Source organism: Carlito syrichta, unplaced genomic scaffold (genome assembly GCF_000164805.1).
Source record: "Carlito syrichta isolate Samal-C Ts95f unplaced genomic scaffold, Tarsius_syrichta-2.0.1 Scaffold302302, whole genome shotgun sequence".
In the NCBI taxonomy this organism is placed as follows: Eukaryota; Metazoa; Chordata; class Mammalia; order Primates; family Tarsiidae; genus Carlito; species Carlito syrichta.
The window spans coordinates 241,988-255,054 of record NW_007246398.1 but is presented as its reverse complement, the minus strand read 5'-3'; positions in this window follow the sequence as shown (position 1 = coordinate 255,054).

Here is a 13,067-nt window from a genome sequence, read left to right as displayed (position 1 = left end):
AGTGGTGGGAAACTATGGGGGGGAGGGGAAGGGAGGTGGGATTAATGGTAGTAATATCTGTCTGGGGACGGGGAAACACCCCCTATCAATAAGGGTGCCTGAACGAAGCATACTTGTATACCTAACCCTTAACTGTACCCTACAATATGAAAATAAAAAATATTAATAAAAAATAAATAAATAAGCCAGGCTCGGTGGCTCAGCCTGTAATCCCGCGCCTTTGGGAGGCTGAGGTGAGTGGATTGCCTGAGCCCGCGGGTTTGAGACCTGCCTGGGCAACTTGGCGAGACCACATCTCTACAATAAATAAAAAATCAGTTGGGCGTGGTAGCGCGCGCCTGTAGTTCCAGCTACTCAGAAGGCTGAGGCGGAAGGATCGCAGGAGCCCAGCAGGTCGAGGCTGCAGTGGCAGGAAGCGGCCACTGCACTCCAGTCTGGGCGACAGAGTAAGACTCCAACTCAAAACAAAATTAAATAAATACATAAATAAAAAGAAGGAAATCCTATCATTTTCAAAGACATGAATGAGCCAGGAGAATATTATGCTACATAAAATAAGCCAGGCACAGAAAGACAAATACTGTAGCACATAACCTAACTTATATGTGGAATCTAAAAATGTTGAACTCATAGAAGAGCACAATGATTGTTATCAGAGGTTGCAGAAGAGGAAACAAGGAAAAATAAGAGAGAAAGGGAAGACAGTAATCAAAGGGTACAAAGTCTAAGAAGAAATAAGCTTTAGTGATCTATTGCACAGAATGGTAGCTATAATAAAAATGCATTTTATATTTCCAAACTACTAAGAGAGTAGATTTCAAATGTTTTCACCACAGGAAAAATGATAAGTATGTGAAATAATAGATTTGTTAATTAGCCTGATTTAATCATTCCACATTATAAACATAAATCACACATCACATTGCACCCCATAACTTTGTATAATTATTATTTTTCAATCAAAAATACAATTTAAGGAAAAAAAAGTCATACTGGAGGAAAACATCTGCAAATCATATTATCTACAAAGGAATTGTATCTAGAATACAGAAAGAACTCTAAAAACTCATAAGAAAACCCAATTTTTAAAAGGGACAAATGTTCTGGACACACACTTTAATAAAGAAGATGTACATATATCAAATAAACACATGGCAATTATCGATATGCTCAACCTCATCATTAGGAAAATGCAAATTAAAATCACAAACGAGACACTACATACCTCTGAGAAGGCCTAAAATTTTTTTAAAAGGCTGACCACACCAAGTATTGGCAAGGATAAGAACAACTAGAGCTCATATGCTGCTGATGTGAATGTGAAATGTACAACTATTTCAGAAAAGCCTGGCAGTTTCTTGAAAAATTAAACACATGGGCTTGGCACAGTAGCCCATGCTGTAATCCCAGCACTCTGAGAGACTAAGGCAGGAGGACCCACTTGAGCCCACTAGTTTGAGACCAGCCTATATAACGAGATCCCAGCTCTTCAAATAATTTTGAAAAGTTAGCCGGGCTCGGTGGCTCAGCCTGTAATGCCGCACCTTTGGGAGGGGTAGGTGAGTGGATTGCCTGAGCCCGCGGGTTCGAGACCCGCCTGGGCAGCAAGACCTCATCTCTACAATAAATTAAAAAAAAAAAATCAGCCGGGTGTGGTAGCGCATGCCTGTAATTCCGGCTACTCGGAAGGCTGAGGCGGAAGGATCACTGGAGTCCAGCAGGCGAGGCTGCGGTGGCCGGGAGCGGCCATTGCACTCCAGTCTGGGCGATCGAGTGAGACTCCAACTCAAAAAAAAAAAAAAAAGTTAGCTGGGCATGGTGGCTTATGCTTGTAGTCCCAGCTAATTGGGAGGTGGATTCAAGAGGATTGCTTGAGCCCCGAAGGTCAAGGCTGCAGTGAGCTACCATCACACCCACTGTACATCTACCAAACAGCCCAGTCATTCCATTCCTAGGCATTTTCATAAGAGAAATGAAAGTGTATGTCCACAGACTTTATAACAACTTTGAAATAGCTGTTAAGTCAGCAGCAGATTACTCATCTGGGGCTGTTTCCCCTACTTTGATTTCCTATGTAATGTTTGTGAACAAACCAAAAACCTAACTTAGTCATAAGCTGCCTGATCAGACAATGTCCAAATAAAGCAAGGAGTTATAACCAATCAAGCTATTTCTAGACTTTTTTACTTCTCTTTTCTGTCTATAAATACTCACTGCCCGGATTGCAGAGCTGAGTTCTCTGAACCTTTTTCTGGTTCTGCATGTTGTCTGATTCATAAATCATTCTTTGCTCAAAATAAATTCTGCTATATTAAAATTATCTGAAAATGTTATTTAAACATAGCCAAAAACTGGAAACAGTCCATCAACACATGAATGGAAAAGGTGTGGTATAGACATTCAATGGACGACTACTCTCCAAAAAAAAAGAATAAAGCAACATGAATGAATCAAGCTACATAAAGAGTATATTCTGCAGAATTCATTACTATAAAATTCTGGAATATGAAAACTAATCTCTCAAGATATAAAGCAGATCAGCTACTATCTACAAATCAGAGATTTGCCTAGGAATGGATAGGTGGGCAAAGAAAGGCCTACAAAGGGTTGAAAAGAAACTTTTGAAGGCATCAGATATTTTCTTTTTCTTTTTTCTTTTTTTAAGTTGGAGTCTCACTCTGTTGCCCAGGCTAGAATGCAGTGGCACAATCACAGCCACCACAGCCTCGACTTGCTGAGCTCCAGCAATCTTTCCAAGTAGCTGGAACTACAGGCACGCTCAACCATGCCCAGCTAACTTTTGATTTATTGTAGAGACAAAGTATTTTCAAGTTGCCCAGGTTGGTCTCAAACCCGTGGGCTCAGGCAATCCACTCACCTCGGCTTCCCAAAGTGCTGGGATTACAGGCTGAGCCACCAAGCTCAGCCTTGCATCAGATATTTTCAATATCTTGTGTGGTAGTGTCTTCACAGGTATATACAGATGTCAAAATTTACTCAACTGAACACTTTAAATATGTGCAGTTAATTTTATGCTTAAAACAAGTTGATTTCATCTTAATGACTGGTTATAATGAAAAGCAAGATCCATCCAATGCATTAAACTGGAACTATGGTCACAATCTTTCTCCTCAGAATATAACTCTTCTAAAAATATAATATCTCAATGCTAAGAATCAGAAACAAAATGGTGGACTACAAGAGCACATATGCCAAAAATAGCACTCTAACTAACCTCGTATAGTTTGGCATGGGCAAAAAAGAAATTTGGTGGCTTTTCACATTATTCATTCAATTGCAGTCTATAGAGTATCTCAGTTCTTCATTACATTTGATAGAAATTAGATTAAAAACATTAAGTCATTTCACTGTCAACCAAAAAGACATTTTAATATAATATTCAATGATTGTCATCTGGATATCATTACTAAAATGAACTTCAAATTCTGCTTAGAATTTATAAAAAAGTCATGAAATCAGATCCAATCTAACTGCTAAATTCTAGTATACTCTGGTGCTTTTTGTAGCACATTAAATGCCATCTCTATCCCCAACTGCCTGTTATTTATATTGAAGAGACAGAGAAAAATGCATTATTTCTTTAGCTGAATTTAAAAATTAAATTTCATTTTAGATAATAACAAAAGTGTATACCCCATCTCTATACAGAGATTTCTATTCTCCAAGTTAATCAGTCTCAGTTCTATCATATTGCTATGAAAAAAAAAGACTGCATCTTTAAAGAAACAAGTTAACCATGCAACCTTTTAGGACACAGAGAAACATTACGTTAGTTCTGCATCATTCCAAATGGCAGAACTAGAATGAATGAGTAGCAGCTCTATGTTCCACTTACTGCACATCTTTCTGTGTCATACTGCCTACAAGCGGAATATCCTGCCTTAGGATATCTTTCAGGATATTAGGATAGTGTTTCAGAAGTCCCACTGATGGTTGATTTAGACCAACTTTATGATTCCTTCAAATCCTCAGATCCTCTTATGAATTACAAATAAAATATTTTTAAGTGCCTTATCCACTACAATTGGAAAGTCTTAAAATTAAGCTGATCAAACTACAAGAAGCTAAAGTCCTAAATCTTACAGTAACATTTTTGCTTAGTTTCCTCGTTACCCCAAGGGACAGTGGCTTAAATTATCAGGTCTTGACTCTATTAAATTACTCTGATGTCAATGAAAAATACGTACTAAAATCCATGTTCCATTTCCTTGCCTTCTTTTTTTTCCTTCTTTTTTTGAGTTGGAGACTTATTCTGTCAATGGACAGTCATGGCTCACCACAGCCTCAACCTCCTGGGCTCAGGCAATCCTCCCACCTTAGCCTCCTGAGGAGCTGTACAGGCATGCACCACCACACCCAGCTAATTTCTTGTAGAGACAAAGTTTTGCCAAGTTGCCCAGGCTGTTCTTGAACTCCTGGGCTCAAGCAATCCTCCCTCCTTGGCCTCCCAAAGTGCTGGGTTGCAGGCATGAGCCGCCACAGCCGGCCTCCCTGATCATTTAATGTCAAATACCAATTCCTTTTACTCTTCAACAAGATATAGATCTATTGGGGGGAAATACAGATCTATAAGAAATCTAGTCCAATTTCTTCATTTTACAGACTCAAAAAGTAAAGAAATTTGCCTAAAAATCACATAACTAATCATAATGTTTATTATTAGCTCTGCAATAAATCACTGTCATTTATTTCCTCCACAAATACACTGTGAGAGTAATGCATTCATTTAAACAGTTTAAATGAAGCTATCTGTGCAATAATGCAACCAGTGAGGACATTAAGACTCAAGACATTTTGGTCTGACCCTTGCTATTGTTTGCTGTGCCATCAACATTCCTAGACCCTAAAAGTGTAAGATGTAATAGGGTTTCAGAAATGGATACAGGGAAGCTGTGAATGAGGTAAATATCTTAAAGAAGGAGAAATAACCGATTTCTAATTGCTGGAGTTTCAGGATCTGGTGGGAAAGAATGCATATGCCTTAATAAGAAAAAGAAACAGCCGGGCTCGGTGGCTCAGCCTGTAATCCCACGCCTTTGGGAGGCTGAGGTGAGTGGACTGCCTGAGCCCGCGGGTTCAAGACCCGCCTGGGCGGCAAGACCTCATCTCTACAATAAATCAAAAAATCAGCCGGGCATGGTAGCACATGCCTGTAATTCCGGCTACTTGGAAGGCTGAGACGGAAGGATCGCCGGAGTCCAGCTGGTCAAGGCTGCAGTGGCCGGGAGCGGCCACTGCACTCCAGTCTGGGCGACAGAGTGAGACTCCAACTCAAAAAAAAAAAAAAAAAGAGCCGGGCTCGGTGGCTCAGCCTGTAATCCCGCGCCTTTGGGAGGCTGAGGTGAGTGAATTGCCTGAGCCCGCGGGTTCGAGACCCGCCTGGGCAGCGAGACCTCATCTCTACAATAAATCAAAAAATCAGCTGGGCGTGGTGGCGCATGCCTGTAATTCCAGCTACTCGGAAGGCTGAGGCGGAAGGATCGCCGGAGCCCAGCAGGCCGAGGCTGCGGTGGCCGGGAGCGGCCACTGCACTCTAGTCTGGGCGACAGAGTGAGACTCCAACTCAAAAAAAAAAAAGAAAAAGAAAACAGTGATAATGTAATAAAAATGGATTACTGACAGTAATGCAAAATGATACAACCACTCTGGAAAGTTTGGCAATTTTCTTATACATATACATACACACACTTATCATGCTCCCTAACAAACCTACTTTTTAAGAGAAATGAAAGCCAGGCTCGGTGGCTCAGCCTGTAATCCCGTACCTTGGGAGGCTGAGGTGAGTGGATTGCCTGAGCCCGAGGGTTTGAGACCTGCCTGGGCAACTTGGGGGGCCTTCATCTCTACAATAAGTCAAAAAATCAGCCGGGCGTGGTAGCGCACACCTGTAATTCCAGCTACTTGGAAGGCTGAGGCGGAAGGATGGCCGGAGCCCAGTAGGTGGAGGCTACGGTGGCCGGGGGTGGCCACTGTACTCCAGTCTGGGCGATGGAGTGAAACTCCGACTCAAAAAAAAAAAAAAAAGAGAGAGAAATGAAAATACATGTTCAGGCAAAGTACATGGGCTATAGAAGGCAGTACAGGACAGCAATTAAGAAAAGAGGCTCTAGTCGTGCTTGGTGGCTCAGCCTGTAATCCCGCGCTTTTGGGAGGCTGAGTTGAGTGGATTGCCTGAGCCCGCGGGTTCGAGACCCGCCTGGGCAGCGAGACCTCATCTCTACAATAAATCAAAAAATCAGCCGGGCATGGTAGCAAGCGCCTGTAATTTCGACTACTTGGAAGGCTGAGGCAGAAGGATCACCGGAGACCAGCGGGTCGAGGCTGCGGTGGGCGGCCACTGCACTCCAGTCTGGGCGACAGAGTGAGACTCCAATTCAAAAAAAAAAAAAAGAAAAGAAAAGAGGCTCTGGGATCAAACTGTGTTCAGGGTTTGACTTCTGGCTCTGCCACTTAATAAAAACATTGACTTCAGGCAAGTTATTCACCCTCTCCGTACCTTACTTTCCTGAAATGTAAATGGAAATATTTCATAAGGTTACTGTGAAGTTTAAATTAGGTTAATACATGTAAAATGCTTAGAATATGGTCTGGCACAAAATAAGCCTTCAGAAGTATGCATATCAGAATAGAATGGGAAAGGGTTTAATATGATGTTACGTTATGCAAGTAATTAGAAACTCTGAAGTTTTTTCTTTAGTCAGAGGACTTTTTAAATGGCATATAATAATTTTACTTATGGGGTACATAGGGATGTTTCTATATGTATAGTGATCAGATCTGGGTAATTAGCATAACTATCATCGTGAACATTTATCTTTTGTGTTGGAAACATTCATTAGCCTTCTTCTAGATATTTTCCTTTAAAGATGTGGAGTACAATTCAAGGATTACATAGGTAAGTGGCTATCATACATTAAAGACTGGGTCTCCCTTTAGTCCACACTTCACCTGATTTGAGATCAGGGACCCTTATTGATGTTATGTGCTCCATCCTCTATCCCCTAGCAGTGTTCCACTACTGCCAATCCCTTTCTTATAGTATTATGATTAGCATTCAGGGTCCACTTATGAGTGAGAACATGTGGTACTTGGTTTTCTGTTTCTGTGATAGATCACTGAGTATTATAGACTCTAGAACCATCCAAGTTGCTATGAAGTCCATATGTCTGTCCTTCTTTATGACTGCGTAACACTCCATCATGTATATGTACCACTTTTAAAAAAATCCAGTCTACTTTCGATGGGCAGCACGGTTGGTTCCAAGTTTTTGCTACTGTGAATAATGCTGTGATAAACATGCATGTGCAGGTATCTTTTCTGTAGATGATTTGAGTTTCTCCGGGTATGCTCCCAGAAGGGGGATTGCTGGGTCATATGGAAGGTCATTTTTTAGATCTTTTAGGAATCGCCACACTGTTTTCCACAGAGGTTGTACTAGTTTACATTCCTACCAACAACATAGGAGCATTCCCTTTTCTCCACATCCTTACCAGCATCTGTTGTTTTTTGAGTTATTAATGGCCATCCTGCCTGGAGTTGGTGGTATCTCAGTGTGGTTTTGATTTGTATTTCTTTGATGATTAGTGAGGCTGAGCAGTTTTTCATGTATCTGTTGGCTGCTCCTATGTCTTCTTTCAAGAAGTGTCTATTCATATCTTTTGCCCACTTTTTAAAGAGGATGCTTGTTTTTTTCCTTTTGGCACATTCGAGTTCCTTGTAGATCCTGGATGTTAGGCCCTGTCAGATACATAGTTGGCAAATATTTTATTCCATTCTGTGGGCTGTCTCCCCACTCTCTTGATGGTTTCTTTTGTTTTGCAGAAGCTTTTCAGTTTGATGAGGTCCCACTTGTCTATCTCTTATGGCATGGACTTTTGGAGTTTTGATCAGGAATTGGTTGCCTGTTCCAATTTCCGTAAGGGTGTTCATAAGGGTGTTTCCTGTGTTTTCTAAGATTCTTATAGTTTGAGGTTTTACATTTAGGTCTTTGATTTTTGTGTATGGTGTTAGGTAGGGGTCCTGTTTCATTCTTCTGCATGGGATCAGCCAGTTTTCCCAGCACCATTTACTGAATAGGTTTTCCTCTCCCCAGTGGTTGTCCTTTATTCTTGTACCAATAGCAGGTGTTTTGATTACTGTAGCCTTATAATAAAGTTTAAAGTCTGGAAGCTGATACCACCCGCTTTGGTTCTTTTGCTGAGGATTGTTTTGGCTATTCGTGGTTGTTTATGTTTCCACATGAATTTCTGTATTGTCATTTCCAGGTCTGAGAAAAATGATGTTATAGTAATTTAATGGGTATTACATTGAATCTGTAGCTTGCCTTTGGTAGGATGGACATCTTAACAATGTAATTCTTCCAATCCATGAGCATGAACTATTTTTCCATTTGTTTGTGTCTTCTTTGATTTCTTTGAGCAGAGTTTGTAGTTTTCATTGTAAAAGTTCTTCACTTCTCTGGTAGGGAAGTTGTCAAGTTATTTCTTTTTGTGTGTGTGAGATTATTGTCTAGTTATTTTAAACTATACATTATTAATGTAGTCATCCTATAGTGCTGTAAATAGAACACCAGAATTTATTCCTCCCATCTTGCTGTAACTTTAAACTTTTAACAAACGTCCCCATCCTCCTACCTTTTCCTGTCTCTGAGGACTTTTTTTTAATACACAATACACACCAATAGCAACTTCAATACAATGTCGTATTTAAGAGTCTACTTGGATTTTGTTTACGGTCAAATAAATACTATTTCTAATTCTGACTGCCATGGAGAATTGCGGGGAAATTATTTTACCTTCCTGAGAAGCAGTATTACTAACTATAAAATGAAGACAATGCATTTACCTCAGAGGATTATTTTAAGAATATAACAAGGCTGGGCGTGGTGGCTCATGCCTATAATCCCAGCACTTTGGGAGACCAAGGTAAGAGGACTGCCTGAGCCCAGGGGTTCCAGACCAGCCTGGACAACTTGGTGAGACCTCATCTCTACAGTAAATCAAAAAATTAGCTGAGCATGGTGGTGCATGCCTATAGTTCAGCTACTTGGAAGGCTGAAGCAAAAGGATCACCTGAGTTCAGCAGGTCGTGGCTGTGGTGGCAGTGAATGTGTCACTGCTCTCCAGCTGGGGTGATAGAGTGAAACTTCAACTCAAAACAACAACAACAACAACAAAACAAAAAAAGAACATCATAAGATGTAAAAAAGCCGGGCTCAGTGGCTCAGCCTGTAATCCCGCGCCTTGGGAGGCTGAGGAGAGTGGATTGCCTAAGCCCGCGGGTTGGAGACTCGCCTGGGCAACTTGGCGAGACCCCATCTCTACAATAAATCAAAAAATTAGCCGGGTGTGGTAGCGCGCGCTTGTAGTTTCAGCTACTTGGAAGGCTGAGGCGGAAGGATCGCTGGAGACCAGCGGGTCGAGGCTGCGGTGGCCGGGAGTGGCCACTGCACTCCAGTCTGGGCGACAGAGTAAGACTCCAACTCAAAACAAACAAACAAACAAAAAACAAATACTCTAATGGAAGCTGGCTGACTTATCGCTGGTCACCAATCTTGGTCCCTCCAATTTGTTTCCACTTTAGCTAGAATGATACTTAAATGAATGTCTGATGTCATTCCTTACTTAAAACCCTTATCTTCAGGAAAAGTTGAGTTCACTTACATGATTTCTAAGGGCATTTATGATGTGACTTTTCTCTTCACCCTCATTTACTGCTTTTTTCACTTGATACCCCATAATTGTACCATCCAGTCATTCTCAATGTCTTTCTGTTCCTCAAAAACACCATGCTCTCTCTTTTTCTTGCCTACAGGACATCACACTTATTGTTCACTTCTGCCTGATATACTCTCCAGAACTCGATATGGCTTTCATGTCCTTCAGGGAATCTTCCCCAATCTCCCAAATGGATTTAGGTACTCTTCTAGTGTGCACCTCCCCTTCAGGACACTTATATTATTACAGAGGTTATCAATCCTGGCTGCACCACCAAATCCTGGGGGGAACTTTGTCCCAGAATTTCAGATTCAGAGATTCAGGAATATCTAGTTCTGGGTGTCATATTTTAAGAGACATTAATACATGGTAAATATGTATCAAGAGAAGAGAAAGCAGATAGCAAAGAGTCTGAAAATTATGTCACATGAGCAAGAATTAAGGAAACCAGAGAGATACAACTTAGCAAAAAAGCACAAGGGGAAGATATGACAGACTAAAATATCTGTAGTCCTCAGCACAGCATGTGAAAGAGGAAGAAGACATTATGGGTTGTTAAAGAGGGTGAAACCAAAGCCACTATGTACAAGTTTAAGAAAGGTCATTTTTGGTTTTAAAAAAATCATCTAAAATTCTAATTGTCCCAAAAAGATACTGGGCTGCCTAAAAAGTGGTGAATTCATGATCAGTAGAGGTTTTCAAGTATCAGGGACACTAAAAGAATTCCTATATTCGGGAGATTTCACATTAACAGTATCCACAGTCCAAAACAATTCTACGATTTGATAACTCCTAAAGTTAAAAAAAAAATTTTTTTTTTTTTTTGAGTTAGAGTCTCACTCCGCCGCCCAGACTGGAGTGCAGTGGCACGCTCCCAGCCACTGCAGCCTCGACCTGCTGGGCTCCAGCAATCCTTCCGCCTTAGCCTTCCAAGTAGCCAGAACTACAGGTGCGTACTACCACGCCCAGCTAATTTTTAATTTATTGTAGAGACGAGGTCTCGCCAAGTTGCCCGGGCTGGTCTCGAACTCATAGGTTCAGGCAATCCACTCACCTCGTCCTCCCAAGTGCTGGGATCACAGGCTGAGCTACCAAGCCCAGCCAAATATTTTAATTATGACTAGACAGCAGCTGGATTAAAGCACATTATCTTAACCCAGAGGTCCCCAACTTCTGGGCCGCAGACTGGTTACAGGTCCATGGCCTGTTAGGAACCAAGTCACACAGCAGGTGAGCAGTAGGTGAACGGAAGCTGAGTGAAGCTCCACCTCTGTCAGATCAGCAGGGGCATTAGATTCTCATAGGCGTACACCCCGTTATAAACCACACAAGTGAGGGATCTAACTTGCATGCTCCTTGTGAGAACCTAATGCCTATGATCTGAGGTGAAGTTGAGGCAGTGATGCTAGTGATGGGGAGTGGCTGGAAATACAGATGAAAATAAGCAGTTAGGTTTGACTGAACATTCTCCCCCATCCAATATCCATAGAAAAACTGTCTTCCATGAAACTGATCCCTGATAACAAAAACGTTGAGAACTACTGTTCTAACCCACCCTAATAGGAAGCATAACTTCCTAAAATGTGAGATTTAACTGCCTGTTTTACAAAGAACTCAAAGGAATTACTCATAAAATAGCTAAATATGTTATATCTTCCTATATTAATAAACTTTTTAAAGAAAAAAATGGCAGGGTGCAGTGGCTCAAGCTTGTAATCCCAGCACTTTGGGAGGCCGAAGCAATAGGATTGCCTGAGCCCAGGGATTCTAGACCAGCCTGGGCAACTTTGTGAGACCTCGTCTCTATAATAAATGAAAAAATTAGCTGGGCATGGTAGCGCGTGCCTCTTTCAAATAGTTCCACCTACTTGAAAAGCTGAGGCAGAAGGATTTCCGGAGCCCAGCAGGTCAATGCTGGGGTGGCCGTGAGTGCACCACTGCACTCCAGCCTGGGCGACAGAGTGAGACTGACTCAAAAAAAAAGAAAAAAATGAGACATCTCCAATAAGATTGGAAGTAGGGAAAGTCTCCTAGTTTTAGGCTGTGAAAAAAAAAAAAAAGAAACCTAGATACCAGTTTGTCAATTTATTAATTCTCAAAGGGTAAAAAGACTTTTTCAGGATACAATAATTTTTAAAAAGACTTTGTAAATTCACAAATATTTGTCTTCTCATTTATAAATGAGAAAGAGGAAAAGATAAGAATTAAAGGTTTTTTAATGTTGTATGTAATTATAATGGCTACAGGTACAAGAAAAAAACTATGGAAAAGAATGAAGCTAAATAAAGGCTTTGCTCTTTCTGCTATCATATTTAATTATATACTGAGGTCAAACTGACTGGAAAAAAGTCATTTTTTGCGTGTGTAAGAACAAAAAGAAAAAAATAGAATATATTAATCTCAAGTCATCCCTATCTTATTGTTTTTTGCTTGTTTGCTTGCTTGTTTTTTAGTTAGGGTCTCATGCTGTCATCCAGGCTGGAGTGTAGTGACACAATTATGGATCACTGCAGCCTCAAACTCCTGGGCTCAGGCAATCCTTCTGCCTCAGCCTTCTGAGAGCTGGGACTACAGGCACACACCGCCATATCTGGCTAATTTTATTTTTGTGGAGATGAAGTCTTACTATATTTGTTGCCCAGGCTGGTCTTGAACTCCTATGCTCAAGCTATCCTCCCGCCTCAGTCTCCCAAATTGCTAGGATTACATTCATGAGCCACTGTACCCAGCCTATCCTATGACTTTTATAAAAAGCACATAAAAATGTCTAAATTAGTAACTTACTGTCATCTTTAACTATTTACAATCACCATACTTTCATTTTACAACACTTAGAGAAAAACATTCTATTTTCATTAAAATGCTCACTTTAATATAAGTGCTGCACTCATTTGATTTTATTAAGGGAGATAGGGTGACCTTTTTTCCTCATAGGAAAATATCTTATAATTTTTTTTAAAAGTAAACTTGTAGCCGGGCTCGGTGGCTCAGCCTGTAATCCCGTGCCTTTGGGAGGCTGAGGTGAGTGGATTGCCTGAGCCCGCGGGTTCGAGACCCGCCTGGGCAGTGAGACCTCATCTCTACAATAAATCAAAAAATCAGCTAGGCGTGGTAGCGCATGCCTGTAATTCTGGCTACTCGGAAGGCTGAGGCGGAAGGATTGCAGGAGCCCAGCAGGTCGAGGCTGCAGTGGCCGGGAGCGGCCACTGCACCATAGTCTGGGCGACGGAGTGAGACTCCAACTCAAAAAAAAAAAAAAAACGTAAACTTATAAAACTTTATTTATCTTTCCACATAACTTTCCAAATCACATTTTCATATATGGAAGGC